General features: G+C 43.5%; 1 pseudogene; it reads left to right on the top strand.

Moving 5' to 3' along the window:
* Window positions 1-11,819, top strand: part of LOC115139574 (MAP/microtubule affinity-regulating kinase 3-like) — a 144,684-nt pseudogene extending 132,865 nt beyond the window's left edge.
* Window positions 11,820-16,683: the final 4,864 nt, after the last annotated feature.

The raw sequence follows: 16,683 nt of genomic DNA, 5'->3' as shown, positions 1-16,683 counted from the left end.
GGGAGATAGTTTCTTATGAGAAATGTTTTTAGTTTTTAGGGGTGCAACTGCATCTAGGGTATTGTGCAAGGTTAAATTGAGTTCCTCAGTTAGGTGGTTAACTGATTTTTGTCCTCTGGCGTCCTTGGGTAGACAGAGGGAATCTGGAAGGACATCAAGGAATCTTTGTGTTGTCTGTGAATTTATAGCACGACTTTTGATGTTCCTTGGTTTGGGTCTGAGCAGATTATTTGTTGCAATTGCAAACGTAATAAAATGGTGGTCCGATAGTCCAGGATTATGAGGAAAAACATTAAGATCCACAACATTTATTCCATGGGACAAAACTAGGTCCAGAGTATGACTGTGACAGTGAGTGGGTCCAGAGACATGTTGGACAAAACCCACTGAGTCGATGATGGCTCCGAAAGCCTTTTGGAGTGGGTATGTGGACTTTTCCATGTGAATATTAAAGTCACCAAAGATTAGAATATTATCTGCTATGACTACAAGGTCTGATAGGAATTCAGGGAACTCAATGAGGAACGCTGTATATGGCCCAGGAGGCATGTAAACAGTAGCTATAAAAAGTGATTGAGTAGGCTGCATAGATTTCATGACTAGAAACTTTTTTTTGTAAATTGAAATTTGCTATCGTAAATGTTAGCAACACCTCAGCCTTTGCGGGATGCACAGGGGATATGGTCACTAGTGTAGCCAGGAGGTGAGGCCTCATTTAACACAGTAAATTCATCAGGCTTAAGCCATGTTTCAGTCAGGCCAATCACATCAAGATTATGATCAGTGATTAGTTCATTGACTATAACTACCTTGGAAGTGAGGGATCTAACATTAAGTAGCCCTATTTTGAGATGTGAGGTATCATGATCTCTTTCAATAATGACAGGAATGGAGGAGGTCTTTATCCTAGTGAGATTGCTAAGGCGAACACCGCCATGTTTAGTTTTGTCCAACCTAGGTCGAGGCACAGACACGGTCTCAATGGGGATAGCTGAGCTGACTACACTGACTGTGCTAGTGGCAGACTCCACTATGCTGGCAGGCTGGCTAACAGCCTGCTGCCTGGCCTGCACCCTATTTCATTGTGGAGTTAGAGGAGTTAGAGCCCTGTCTATGTTGGTAGATAAGATGAGAGCACCCCTCCAGCTAGGATGGAGTCCGTCACTCCTCACAGGTCAGGCTTGGTCCTGTTTGTGGGTGAGTCCCAGAAAGAGGGACAATTATCTACAAATTCTATCTTTTGGGAGGGGCAGAAAACAGTTTTCAACCAGCGATTGAGTTGTGAGACTCTGCTGTAGAGCTCATCACTCCCCCTAACTTGGAGGGGGACAGAGACAATTACACGATGCCGACACATCTTTCTAGCTGATTTACACGCTGAAGCTATTTTGCTCTTGGTGATCTCTGACTGTTTCATCCTAACATCGTTGGTGCCGACGTGGATAACAATATCTCTATACTCTCTACACTCGCCAGTTTTAGCTTTAGCCAGCACCATCTTCAGATTAGCCTTAACGTCGGTAGCCCTGCCCCCTGGTAAACAGTGTATGATCGCTGGATGATTCGTTTTAAGTCTAATAGTATGGGTAATGGAGTCGCCAATGACTAGAGTATTTAAATTGTTCAGAGCTAATGGTGGGAAGCTTCGGCGTCTCAGACCCCGTAACGGGAGGAGTAGAGACAAGAGAAGGCTCGGCCTCTGACTCCGACTCGCTGCTTAATGGGGAAAACCGGTTGAAAGTTTCTGTCGGCTGAATGAGCGACACCGGTTGAGCATTCCTACAGCATTTTCTTCCAGAATACGTGAGAAAGTTGTCCGGCTGCGGGGACCGTGCGAGGGGATTTATACTAACGTTACTATCTACTTACTGGTGGCACAGACACTGTTTCATCCTTTCCTACACTGAAATTACCCTTGCCTAACGATTGCGTCTGAAGCTGTGCTTGAAGATCGTTCTCCTGTATATTATGAGTACAGCGACTGCAATTAGAAGGCATCATGTTAATGTTACTACTTAGCTTCGGCTGTTGGAGGTCCTGACGAACCATGTCCAGATAAAGCGTCCGGAGTGAAAAAGTTGAGGGAAAAAACAAAAATATAAACGGTAATTAAAAAGTTAAAACTGTAAAGTTGCCAGGTAGCAAAATAGGTTGGCAACAAAACGCACAGCAACACGTAAACAAGTCTGCAAGTTGTGACTGGAAATGGCGTACCAGTCCTTGTCCCTTTGCAGAAAAACAGCCCCAAAGCATGATGTTTCCACCCCCATGCTTCATAGTAGGTATGGTGTTCTTTGGATGCAACACAGCATTCTTTGTCATCCAAACATCACGAGTTGAGTTTTTACCAAAAAGTTATATTTTGGTTTCATCTGACCATATGACATTCTCCCAATCTTGTTCTGGATCATCCAAATGCTCTCCTCATTTTGTCTGTCATAGTTTAAGTGTACCTATGATGAAAATTACAGGCCTCTCATCTTTTTAAGTGGGAGAACATGTACAATTGGTGGCTGACTAAATACTTTTTTGCCCCACTGTATATGTATGTATGTGTGTGTGTGTGTGTGTGTGTGTGTATGTAGTATATATATATATACACACATACACACAGTTGAAGTTGGAAGTTATCATACACCTTAGCAAAATACATTTAGGTCCGTTAGGATCACCACTTTTTTTTAAGAACGTGAAATGTCAGAATAATAGTAGAGACAATGATTTATTTCAGCTTTTATTTCTTTCATCACATTCCCAGTGGGTCAGAAATTTACATACACTCAATTAGTATTTAGTAGCATTGCCTTTAAATTGTTTAACATGGGTCAAAAGTTAGCCTTCCACAAGCTTCCCACAATAAATTGAGTGAATTTTGGCCCATTCCTCCTGACAGAGCTGGTGTAACTGAGTTAGGTTTGTAGGCCTCCTTTGTAGGCCCCCAGTGGTATGACTGCTGCGTGGTCCAATGGTGTTTATACTTGCATACTATTGTTTGTACAGATGAACGTGGTACCTTCAGGCGTTTGGAAATTAGAAATGAACCAGACTTGTGGAGGTCTACCATTTTTTTCTGAGGTCTTGGCTGTTTTCTTTTGGTTTTCCCATGATGTCAAGCACAGAGGCACTGAGTTTGAAGGTCGGCCTTGAAGTACATCCACAGGTACACCTCCAATTGACTCAAATGATGTCAATTAGCCTATCAGAAGCTTCTAAAGCCATGACATAATTTTCTGGAATTTTCCATGTTTAAAGGCACAGTTAACTTAGTGTATGTAAACTTCTGACCCACTGGAATTGTGATACAGTGAATTATAAGTGAAATTATCTGTCTGTAAACAATTGTTGGAAAAATGACTTGTGTCATGCACGAAGTAGATGTTCTAACCGACTTTACAAAACTATAGTTTGTTAACAAGAAATGTGTGGAGTGGTTGAAAAATGAGTTTTAATGACTCCAACCTAAGTGTATGTAAACTTCCAACTTCAACTATATAAATATATATACACACACACACACACTGAAGACAACCAACATTCTTTAATGAGAATAATTTCATGGGCTAGGCTGTACTTTTTTCTCTCACGCAATGGACACCATCTTTAATTTCAGAGAGCTCTGCTTAATTTTTCTTCTTGAATGTGTAATTTAGGGTACTGGGCTCTTAAAGTGGCTGCCGATCGAGATGATGATTGAGAAGTGGTTCGTTGCAGGACGGCGTTCAGGTACCGAATCCCCCAGACTATAGATAAATTCCTCCCCATCGTCCTCTCTCTCCTCGCGTTGGTGTCCCTGGAAGCTATTCTGGCCCAGCAATGGAACTTATCCTTGATTTGAGCCCTTATCCACCTGGCTAAGGAACGTGTCTCTCAATTTCTCCTTGACTCAGTCCCAGACAGACGCACAGAGTAGTATGACTTAGAATCTGTTCCAAATAGCCGTTAAGTCCTTCTTGCCAGAGTTTTTTTTATTGATGACTGTCAATTACCTGCACAATGCATCTCAAAAGTGCAGGCCTTTGGTTTAGCTGTGAAGCGTAGCATTGTGGACTTGAATTATAGCTGTATTTTGAAGCTCTTCAGTTCAGTACCATCTAGCTCTATTAATAGGGTTCTGTGGTGTAGTATCACAATCGTTGCTCCACCAGTTCTCGTGTCCTGCCTCTTTTCAGGGCAACTCCATCCAGCCCAGAGATAGTGTTCCTTCTCTCTGAGCATCGAACAATCCCTTTCTCGCTTTGTTTTTTCAATCTCACAGCCAACCAGATCCAGCACTCTCCAGCCACATGACAATTATATGTGTCTGTGTGCATCTGTGTGAGAGGGTTTGGCGTGAATGTGTGTGTCTACATGTACAGTGCATTCAAAGTATTCAGACCTCTTTTACCACATTTTGTTACGTTACAGCCTTATTCTAAAATTCCTCATCAATCTACACACAATACCCCATAATGATAAAGCGATTTAATTTACATAAGTATTCAGACCCTTTGCTATGAGACTCGAAATTTATCTCAGGTGCATCCTGTTTCCATTGATCATCCTTGAGATGTTTCTACGACTTGAATGGAGTCCGCCTGTGGTAAATTCAATTGATTGGTCATGATTTGGAAAGGCACACACCTGTCTATATAAGGTCCCACAGTTGACAGTGCATGTCAGAGCTAAAACCAAGCCATGAAGTCAAAGGAATGGTTGTAGAGCTCCGAGACAGGATTGTGTCTCAGCACAGATCAGGGGAAGGGTACCAAAATATTTCTATAGCATTTGAAGGTCCCCAAGAACACAGTGGCTTCCATTATTCTTAAATAGAAGAAGTTAGGAACCACCAAGACATTTACTAGAGCTGGCCGCCTAGCCAAACTGAGCAATCAGGGGAGAAGGGCCTTGGTCAGGAAGGTGACCAAGAACCCGATGTTCACTCTGACACAGCTCCAGAGTTCCTCTGTGGAGATGGGAGAAACTTGCAGAAGGACAACCATCTCTGCAGCACTCCCCCAATCAGGCCTTTATGGTACAGTGGCCAGACGGAAGCCACTCCTCAGTAAAAGGCACATGATAGCTTGCTTGGAGTTTGCCAAAAGACATCTAAAGGACTCTGACCAGATTAAACCAAGATTGAAGTTTTTGGCCTGAATGCCAGGTATTACGTCTGGAAGAAACCGTGCACCATCCCTACGGCGAAGCATGGTGGTGGCAGCATTATGCTGTGGGGATGTTTTTCAGTGGCAGGGTCTGAGAGACTAATCAGGATCGAGGGAAAGATGAACGGAGCAAAGTACAGAGACGACGCAGAAGTGGCTTTGGGACAAGTCTCTGAATATCCTTGAGTGGCCCAGCCAGAGCTCAGACTTGAACACGATCGAACATCTCGAGAGACCTGGAAATAGCTTTTCAGCGACGCTCCCCATCCAACCTGACAGATCTTGAGAGGATCTGCAGAGAAGAATGGGAGAAACTCCCCAATACAGGTGTGCCAAGCTTGTGGCGTCATACCCAAGAAGACTAGCAATTGTAATCGCTGCCAAAGGTGCTTCAACAATGTAAAGGGTCTGAATACTTATGTAAATGTGAAATTTCATTTTTTTAAGGGGGGAGGAAACATTTTGGGGAGATTTGTCATTATGGGGTATTGTGTGTAGAATGGTGAGGAGAACCAACTATTTAATCCATTTTAGAGTAAGGCTTTAACGTAACAAAATGTGGAAATAGTCAAGCGGTCTGAATGCTTTCCGAATGTACTGTATCTGCACTTGAGTGTGTGAATATGCCTTAAAGTATTTCTGTGAACACACACACAGCTGCCTGCACGCCTCAACCAAACACCTCCACAAAACAGTCTCTCTTCACACCTTTGTTCTTCCTTCCCATTGCCAAAGAGAATGTATAGAGGTCATCAAACTGGCTGGAGCTGCATGGCAATATGGAGGACAGGAAGTTCAGCACTGACACACAGCCTTTTGTTTCATCACAACTCACAGGACTTCTCTGCTGTTTGCACGTCCCATACTGGTGGTGTGAAATGTCCGACTACCAGACGTGCCATTGGGCATGGGTCCTTTATGGACTAGATACAGTTTAACACTGCCTTCCTGTCAATACTGTCTTTCCTCTTCTTTTTTTCCTCTCTCTCATTTCCTAAAATTAGTCTTTCCCCCTTCGGTATCAGTATTTTTGATCCGCTCTCTTTTTAACTGGACTGTAAGATCAGATTTTCTCTCTCCTGTGTCTTTCTTCCTCTCGGTGTTATCTCACGCCTCCATATCTCAGAGGCCCAGAAGAGTTTGAGAGAAACGGCAGGTTGGAAGGTTCAAGGTGAGACGGAATACTTCAAATCATCAGTGTTTTCTTCCACCTCCATCTCTTATCCCCTCCAACCCAATGTACAGTCAACCCAGCCATCTGCTCTGCCATCCTGGGTCTTCACTGCAGGCGTGCCTGGGGTTTTGTGTTCTCTCTTGAGTAGGGCCCTATTAAATCTGCATTGTGGAAAACGTAGACGGAATCATGGAATCTAGACATTAAAAATGGAATTGAACAATATTCAAAAATGTATTGAACTTAGTAGGACATAAAGTAAATGTGTATTGAAAATTAATTTGTCAAGTTAATCATAAGACATGAACAAAACGAATAAGTGATTCACAGTTTTTTTCCGGAAACGGCACAGGAATGCCCATCTGTGTGTGTGGTGCGTGTGTATGTCTAGTCTACAGTCTTGGCCAAAAGTTTTGAGAATGACACAAATATAATTTTCACAAAGTCTGCTGCTTCAGTGTCTTTAGATATTTTTGCCAGATGTTACTATGGAATACTGAAGTATAATGACAAGCGTTTCATAAGTGTCAAAGGCTTTTATTGACAATTACATGAAGTTGATGCAAAGAATCAATATTTGCAGTGTTGACCCTTCTTTTTCAAGACCTCTGCAATCCGCCCTGGCATGCTGTCAATTAACTTCTGGGCCACATCCTGACTGATGGCAGCCCATTCTTGCATAATAAATGCGTGGAGTTTGTCAGAATTTGTGGGTTTTTGTTTATCTACCCGCCTCTTGAGGATTGACCACAAGTTCTCAATGGAATTAAGGTCTGGGGAGTTTCCTGGCCATGGACCCAAAATATCTATGTTTTGTTCCCCGAGCCACTTAGTTATCACTTTTGCCTTATGGCAAGGTCCTCCATCATGCTGGAAAAGGCATTGTTCGTCACCAAACTGTTCCTGGATGGTTGGGAGAAGTTGCTCTCGGAGGATGTGTTGGTACCATTCTTTATTCATGGCTGTGTTCTTAGGCAAAATTGTGAGTGAGCCCATTCCTCTGGCTGAGAAGCAACCCCACACATGAATGGTCTCAGGATGCTTTACTGTTGGCATGACACAGGACTGATGGTAGTGCTCACCTTGTCTTCTCCTGACAAGCTTTTTTCCGGATGCACCAAACAATCGGAAAGGGGTTTCATCAGAGAAAATGACTTTACCCCAGTCCTCAGCAGTCCAATCCCTGTACCTTTTGCAGAATATCAGTCTGTCCCTGATGTTTTTCCTGGAGAGAAATGGATCTTTGCTGCCCTTCTTGACATCAGGCCATCCTCCAAAGGTCTTCGCCTCACTGTGCGTGCAGATGCACTCACATCTGCCTGCTGCCATTCCTGAGCAAGCTCTGTACTGGTGGTGCCCCGATCCCGCAGCTGAATCAACTTTAGGAGATTTTTGCTGGACTTTCTTGGGTGCCCTGAAGCCTTCTTCACAACAATTTAACCACCCGAAGTTCTTGATGATCTGATAAATGGTTGATTTAGGTGCAATATCCTTGCCTCTGAAGCCCTTTTTGTGCAAAGCAATGACGGCACGTGTTTCCTTGCAGGTAACCATGGTTGACAGAGGAAGAACAATGATTCCAAGCCCCACCCTCATTTTGAAGCTTCCAGTCTGTTATTCTAACTCAATCAGCATGACAGAGTGATCTCCAGCCTTGTCCTCGTCAACACTCACACCTGTGTTAATGAGATAATCACTGACATGATGTCAGCTGGTCCTTTTGTGGCAGGGCTGAAATGCAGTGGAAATGTTTTTATGGGATTCAGTTCATTTGCATGGCAAAGAGGGACTTTGCAATTAATTTGATCACTCTGGAGTATATGCAAATTGCCATCATACAAACTGAGGCAGCAGACTTTGTGAAAATGTATATTTGTGTCATTCTCAAAACTTTTGGCCACGACTGTATGCTATGTAGCTGTTAGTGACCAACGGAAACCTCGAAAACCAAAACAGAGAAAACAGAATTTGGGAAAACAATGGAATCAGGCAAAATAAATACGTATTTTATAGGGCCCTACTGGACCTAGTTCACGCTGATCTATTTTGCACAGTGCTGAACATGTACACTGGTTCTCTGTATGGAAGAGATACTGCTGTCTCCAATATGACCATTATAAGAGTGGCTAGGAGTCTAACAGAGGACAGCCCTGTATGGTAGAGATACTGCTGTCTCCAATAGGACCATTATAAGAGTGGCTAGGAGTCTAACAAGAGGACAGCCCTGTATGGAAGAGATACTGCTGTCTCCAATAGGACCGTTATAAGAGTGGCTAGGAGTCTAACAGAGGACAGCCCTGTATGGAAGAGATACTGCTGTCTCCAATAGGACCATTATAAGAGTGGCTAGGAGTCCAACAGAGGACAGCCCTGTATGGAAGAGATACTGCTGTCTCCAATAGGACCATTATAAGAGTGGCTAGGAGTCCAACAGAGGACAGCCCTGTATGGAAGAGATACTGCTGTCTCCAATAGGACCATTATAAGAGTGGCTAGGAGTCCAACAGAGGACAGCCCTGACTCTCCCTCAATTTTGATTTCCTGTTTTTTACTGACATCTAATGGTGAAACTCATTCATGCGAACCGACTTTAATTTGAGTCAATGGCATTACCTTTCCCATGTAGAACAAAGGTTCTGTTTGTACATAATGCTCTATTTCATGTGTTGGAATCATTTTGATTAGTGGCAAATGATTTTCTGCTTTGCCTGCATGCAGAAGTGAGGTCTGCATTTTCTTGTGCATGTCACTAGATGTATTGTGAAATTACATTGTTCCCTTTGTGTCCCCCACTGCATGACTGCCTGTTGAAAGTACACAAGAGTGTCCCTGCATGGACGGGTGGTGTAAATGCACCAATGACGTTAAAATTAATCTGTCACCAGTGTCTGCTTGTACACACCGAGTGTACAAAACATGTCAGACTGACAGCTTATGATCCTTTATTAAATCGACATTGATGAAGGGGAAGAAGCCTTGAGACAATTGAGACATGGATTGTGTATGTGTGCCATTGACAGTGAATGGGCAAGACAACAGATTTAAGTCCCTTTGAATGACGTATGGTACTAGGTGCCAGGCGCACCGGTCTGAAACGCTATGTTTTTCCACACTGAATGGTCCACCACCAAAAGAACATCCAGCCAACTTGACACCTCTGTGGAAAGCATTGGAGTCAACCTGGGCCAGCATCCCTGTTGAATGCTTTCGACACCTTGTGGACTCCATGCCCTGATTAATTGAGGAGGTTCTGAGGGCAAAGGGGGTAGGGTGCAACTCAATATTAGGAAGGTGTTCTTCATGTTTTGTACACTCAGTGTCGATATGGTGTTGTAGCCTGTAAGATATTCATGAGCAGGCTAAATGAAATGTGTGAACAGGTGATCCACTACACACATTTGATCATGTTACATATTTAGACACATTGGCATTCAAAACTCACTTAGGCAGATGCATAGATTCTCACACACACACACACACACACACACCCTCCATCTCCCACCCCTCTAACTAAACTCTTCTCCTCCCCGGCAGTCGCAACATGTCAGGTGATCAGGAGGACCAGCAGCAGCCTCAGCCCCCCCACGGCCAACACCCCAAGGACACCAAGCCGCGCTCCCTCCGCTTCACCTGGAGCATGAAGACCACGTCGTCCATGGAGCCCCACGACATGATGCGCGAGATCCGCAAGGTGCTGGACGCCAACAACTGCGACTACGAGCAGCGCGAGCGCTTCCTGCTGCTGTGCGTGCACGGTGACGGCCACGCCGAGAGCCTGGTTCAGTGGGAGATGGAAGTGTGCAAGCTGCCGCGACTCTCACTCAACGGTGTGCGCTCCAAGCGGATCTCGGGCACATCCATCGCCTTTAAGAACATTGCGTCCAAAATTGCCAACGAGCTCAAGTTGTAGGGCCTCCTAAAGATATGAGGGTGGGGGAGTGTTGAGCGAGCAGGTCAAATATTGCGATTTGAAATAGACTAAAGCAGCGATATTCAACTCTGACCCTGTGAGGTCCGGAGCCTGCTGGTTTTCTGTTCTACCTGATGATAAATAATTCCACCCACCTGGTGTCCCAGGTCTAAATCAGTCCCTGATTAGAGGGGAACAATGAAAACATGGGGTGGGACTGGCTTTGAGGTCCAGAGTTGTATTTGATGGGACCAAAGTAAGGTTGCGTAACGTGGGGAAAGAAAGAGCTTCAAAATGGACTCTGAACGAGCTGTACAGCCGTTATAAAAAACTGAGGTAGCAAATTCACAATGGTTTTCCTCCAAGACAAAGTAGGTATTGAAAACTGCTTTTGGCAATAATTTCCTGTGTCTTTGGAGCATTATTATCGTTGATGATGTGAAAGGTGGTCCTGAGTTGTCGGGGATGTTGGTCTGACATTGACATTTGGTTGTCTTGTTTTTTTGCTGAATGCATTATTGCCATTGTGGCTCTGGAACAGGGCTCTCCAACCCTGCTCCCGGAGAGCTTATCATCCTGTAGGTTTTTGCTACAACCCTAATAATTGGCTGGGTGATAAGCTACATCAGGTTAGTTACAACTGTGGTTGGATTGAAAACCTACTGGAAGGTAGCTCTCCAGGAACAGGGTTGGAGAGCCCATGTCTGGAAGATGCCTCCCCATTAAGAGTTTAAACTCTCATACAAGGGAGGGAGTGGAGGAAGAACATTAAAAATGGACCCCTTCCCCCTCTTATAGAGTACCCAGAATTCCTCTTGCCAAGAGAATATGGCTGCCAGATATGAGTGGTTGGATAGCCTAGCTAATTGCACAAGTAGTTATGGTATTACTGTCAAATACTGTTGATTTTGGCAGTCGTTTGCACCCTCTACCCTTACTTAGCCAGCTTCTACACACTTGTTCACTTTCATTCTATGATTTGAACCGGTTGTTCATTAGTGTTTATCCATGTGATAACAGCATAAATGCAATGTATGGACCCAGCTAAGCCTCTGCTGTACGGGGTCACCCACCCCAGAAACGGGGCCTGGAGGATGACTCACTTCAGCTGACCCACGCTTTAAAATGGGGGATTGTTGCAAAGTATCATGGGACTGTGTCACTCGCTACAAAAAAAGAGACTTCAGGGAAGATTTTCCTTCCTGGCATAGCTGAATTATATTTTTCCTTTGTTAACATAATTGTTTCAACGGTTCTCTTCTCAGATATTACTGAAATGCCCCCTTCTATCTGGTCCTACCCACCTGGGCCAGTTCAGATGCGGTCGGCCATTCCTGGAACAGATCGAAGATCAACTATGGCCATATTCAGGCCTTCAGTATTCACTTCCACCCTCCTAAAAATGCTGGCACTGTTTTTCTTTTTTTTTTTGGGGGGGGGGAGAATGTAAATAATATATCTTAGTTTTGCAACAGCTGCATATTGATATACTTCCTTGTTTTTTTATTGAGCCTGGAGCTGTGGAATTAGTGTTAACTCATTCATCACCGAGTAAGTTTAACACGTGTCTCTATTAAAATACCTTCAGTGACTAGCCTCTGTGTTTGACTGAATCCATGGCAACTTCAAGGGTTGTGGGTTCGATTCCCGCATGGGACACCTAACGAATGTGTTGACTTCAGAAGTCGCTTTAGAAATAAAGTGACCATATTCTCTATTGCAAAAGTTATTTTGTCAATGAAACAAACCTGTATCAATAAAGGTTTAGATGAAAATGCAATATTAAGTGACTATAGTTTTGAAAAAAGGATGCGGGTAATGTGAGATCTTATTTTTCCATGTTATCTATTGCAGTAATGAAGGAAGTGCCTTCATTGTTACATGACTCAGCCATCAATGACACTGAAAAGCCATTAAAGGGGCCATCTGCGTTTTAATCAATAACAAAGCAGAAACCCTGCCACTATTTTAGTAAAAAACTAAGGGATGGAGCTGGAGACCAACTCAAATTCATAGATCAAGACAATGGATGCAAGGACTGATCAGGGTGCAAATTACCGGGGAGCCAGGGGGGTTCAGCCTCCATGAATAAGATATTAGCTCCCCTAAATGTGGCCAGAAGTAGACCATTTATTTAACTTAATTTTCTATCAATATTTGTTTTCTTTCCTGGACCAGCTGATGATGGTCACCAATATCACTAGACAACTAGCCTACAGCTAGACACCAATATCACTAGACAACTAGCCTACAGCTAGACACCAATATCACTAGACAACTAGTCTACAGCTAGACACCAATATCACTAGACAACTAGTCTACAGCTAGACACCAATATCACCTGGCAACTAGTCTACAGCTAGATACCAATATCACTAGACAACTAGCCTACAGCTAAACACCAATATCACTAGACAACTAGTCTACAGCTAGACACCAATATCACCAGACAACTAGTCTACAGCTAGACACCAATATCACAAGACAACTAGTCTACAGCTAGACACCAATATCACTAGATAACTAGTCTACAGCTAGATACCAATATCACTAGACAACTAGCCTACAGCTAAACACCAATATCACTAGACAACTAGTCTACAGCTAGACACCAATATCACCAGACAACTAGTCTACAGCTAGACACCAATATCACAAGACAACTAGTCTACAGCTAGACACCAATATCACTAGATAACTAGTCTACAGCTAGACACCAATATCACTAGGCAACTAGCCTACAGCTAGACACCAATATCACTAGACAACTAGTCTACAGCTAGACACCAATATCACTAGACAACTAGCCTACGGCTAGACACCAATATCACTAGACAACTAGCCTACGGCTAGACACCAATATCACTAGACAACTAGCCTACGGCTGGACACCAATATCACTAGACAACTAGCCTACGGCTGAGACACCAATATCACTAGACAACTGCCTACGGCTAGACACCAATATCACTAGACAAATCAGCCTACGGCTAGACACCAATATCACTAGACAACAAGCCTACGGCTGGACACCAATATCACTAGACAACTGGCCTACGGCTAGACACCAATATCACTAGACAACTAGCCTACGGCTAGACACCAATATCACTAGACAACTAGCCTACGGCTAGACACCAATATCACTAGACAACTAGCCTACGGCTAGACACCAATATCACTAGACAACTAGCCTACGGCTAGACACCAATATCACTAGACAACTAGCCTACGGCTAGACACCAATATCACTAGACAACCAGCCTACGGCTGGACACCAATATCACTAGACAACTGGCCTACGGCTAGACACCAATATCACTAGACAACTAGCCTACGGCTGACACCAATATCACTAGACAACTAGCCTACGGCTAGACACCAATATCACTAGACAACTAGCCTACGGCTGAGACACCAATATCACTAGACAACTAGCCTAGCACTAGACAACTGGCCTGGCTGACACCAATATCACTAGACAACTAGCCTACGGCTGACACCAATATCACTAGACAACTAGCCTACGGCTAGACACCAATATCACTAGACAACTAGCCTACGGCTAGACACCAATATCACTAGACAACTAGCCTACGGCTAGACACCAATATCACTAGACAACTAGGCTACGGCTAGACACCAATATCACTAGACAACTAGCCTACGGCTAGACACCAATATCACTAGACAACTAGCCTACGGCTAGACACCAATATCACTAGACAACTAGCCTACGGCTAGACACCGATGCGCATCCAAAACATCCCAACATTAAGGATAGTTGACTCTTTCAGTTAGAAGCATTTGATTTAGCAATGGCGTAGGCCTACATTATTTTGGATTTGGGTGCCAGTGAGAACTGTTTTCACAGAGAAACATAATGAAATGTTACATCGGCATAGTTACAATGCGTTTTCCGACATCTCCACTATTCAGGAATCGTACAGGGTTCTAATTAAATTGTTAAATGCTTAATAATGACAAATAAGACTGTCTTAAATGTCATTAATATAAGGAAATAAAGGTAGTCTTTTATGTCACACAATCTGTGAAGACTCCAGGCATTAACTCATGAAGTAGGGTGTAAACACATTTGAATTCAACTTGTGTATTATATTAATGTAGGCTACCTGTTCTGTGTGTAAAACTGCCTCAGCTTAGAGGGTAACACAACTAAACGCAGTTGACCCTCCCTTTTCAGAAAAATGCATTGAAAGTATATGGAGCGTAAGGTCACGCCACCGGCAATCAGAGTTTATCCACCTATTTTATTTTTACCACTACATCACTAGCTACCGGTAGGCCCATTACACATTGTAGCCTAGTCACGATAATTGACCATGTGTGAGGGTGACAATCCCGGGACAGTTTCAGGCTCCAAAAAAAGAAGTTAATTTGTCAGCAAGAATGTCACTGGGCACACTTTGTGTTTGGAAATAGACATGTTTAAAATTCTTTAAATGGCACGAGTGTACATGCTTTGCACTGTTTGGATTATTTTGGAGTGGACGGACATGCACAGATAGCCTACTTTAAGTGTTTTGCTTGACAATCAGTTGAAACTATCATGACTGTTTGTGTTCACGCCACATTGATTCATTTGTACCATTAAATGAAGCAAGCGGGGACTGACCAGCCATGCTTTGAGGCTATGCAGTGTGTTCACAAACAGAAAACAGGCATATTTTGGGTTCTGATGGAGCACGACAGTTGAACTAAGCTCGTGAGGAATTTAAGTTATATTCTTCAAGAATCAATGGGTATGTATCATGCATTTCACTGTATTCAAGAACAGCTCCATAACTCTGGATTGCAGCTTTCTGGCCCCATCAGTTGTCGGTCTTTTAGCAGGGCTGTTGTCCTAAACGGCACCCTATCCCCTTTGTAATGCATTTTCTTTTGAACAGGGCCCATTTGGAATAAGAAATGGGGTTCCATTTGGGACGCATCCTGAGTCATTGAGTGAACTGTGCTCACAGCTTCACGCCTATCTGTTATGTTACTGAGCTGGTTTGTTTTTAACAGATGTCTTAATGCTTTGGCTTACAGTGGGTGTTACCACGGGTTCTGTTGAATTCAATGACTTCCCCCACCGGCAGGCTCCCCTAAATGGGACCACTAGGTATCACTGTATGACAGGGGTCTCCAGCTGGTCCTGAAGAGCTAGAGTACACAGCAGTATCACACATGCTAACAATAATCATCGTGGTCCTGAAGGCGGTTAATTATGTTAAACAGTTTGGGCTATAAATATGAATCAATTCTCCGATCATAAGGTTCAGTGGATACCAAAATGTTGTCGCTAGATATGTCTTAATCGTATCGAAACAATTAGTCAAAGATGAACATTCGTCTGTTGACAAATTCATAACAAGGCTTATGAGAACTAATCCTATACAATTATTCAAACTAAATTGTACTCTACTGCATCGGCCTATTTTTTATTTTATTTAACCGGTTAGGCCAGTCGAGAACACGTTCTCATTTACAACTGTGACATGGCCAAGAAAGCAAAGCAGTGCGACACAAACAAGTTACACATGGGACAATCAATAACACAATAGAAAATCTGTATACAGTGTGTGTAAATGAAGGAGGTAAGGCAATAAATAGGCCATGGTGGTGAAGTAATTACAATATAGCAATTAACACTGGAGTGATAGGTGTGCAAAAGAGCAAAAGAAAATATATATATGAGGATGAGGTAGATAGTTGGACGGGCTATTTACAGCTGCAGCAATCGGTAAGCTGCTCTGACAGCCGATGCTTGAAGTTAGTGAGGGAGATATAAGTCTCCAACTTCAGTGATTTTTGCAATTCGTTCCAGTCATTGGCAGCAGAGAACTGGAAGGAAAGGCGGCCAAAAGAGGTGTTGGCTTTGGGGATGACCAGTGAAATATACCTGCTGGAGCGCGTGCTACGGGTGGGTGTTGCTATGGTGACCAGTGAGCTAAGGCAGAGCTTTACCTAGCTAAGACTTATAGATGACCTGGAGCCAGTGGGTTTGGCGACAAATATGTAGCGAGGACCAGCCAACGCGAGCATACAGGTCGCAATGGTGGGTGGTATAAGGGGCGTTGGTGACGAAACGGATGGCACTGTGATAGACTGCATCCAATTTCTGAGTAGAGTGTTGGAGGCTATTTTGTAAATGACATCGTCGAAGTCAAGGGTCGGTAGGATAGACAGTTTTACGAGGGTCTGTTTGGCAGCATGAGTGAAAGAGGCTTTGTTGCGAAATAGAAAGCAGATTCTAGATTTAACTTTGGATTGGAGATGCTTAATATGAGTCTGGGAGAATTTCAAGTTTAACCAGACACCTAGGTATTTATAGTTGTCCACATATAAGTCAGAACCGTCCAGAGTAGTGATGCTACTCTGACTCAATACCTGGGATCAAATACTTTGAGTGGTTGCTCTAGCCTGCGCGTAGTGCCAAATGGGCAGGATTTACT

Source organism: Oncorhynchus nerka, linkage group LG13 (assembly GCF_034236695.1).
Source record: "Oncorhynchus nerka isolate Pitt River linkage group LG13, Oner_Uvic_2.0, whole genome shotgun sequence".
NCBI lineage: Eukaryota > Metazoa > Chordata > Actinopteri > Salmoniformes > Salmonidae > Oncorhynchus > Oncorhynchus nerka.
The sequence above is the reverse complement of the archived record's forward strand: the minus strand, read 5'-3'. Positions and strand labels throughout refer to the sequence as shown.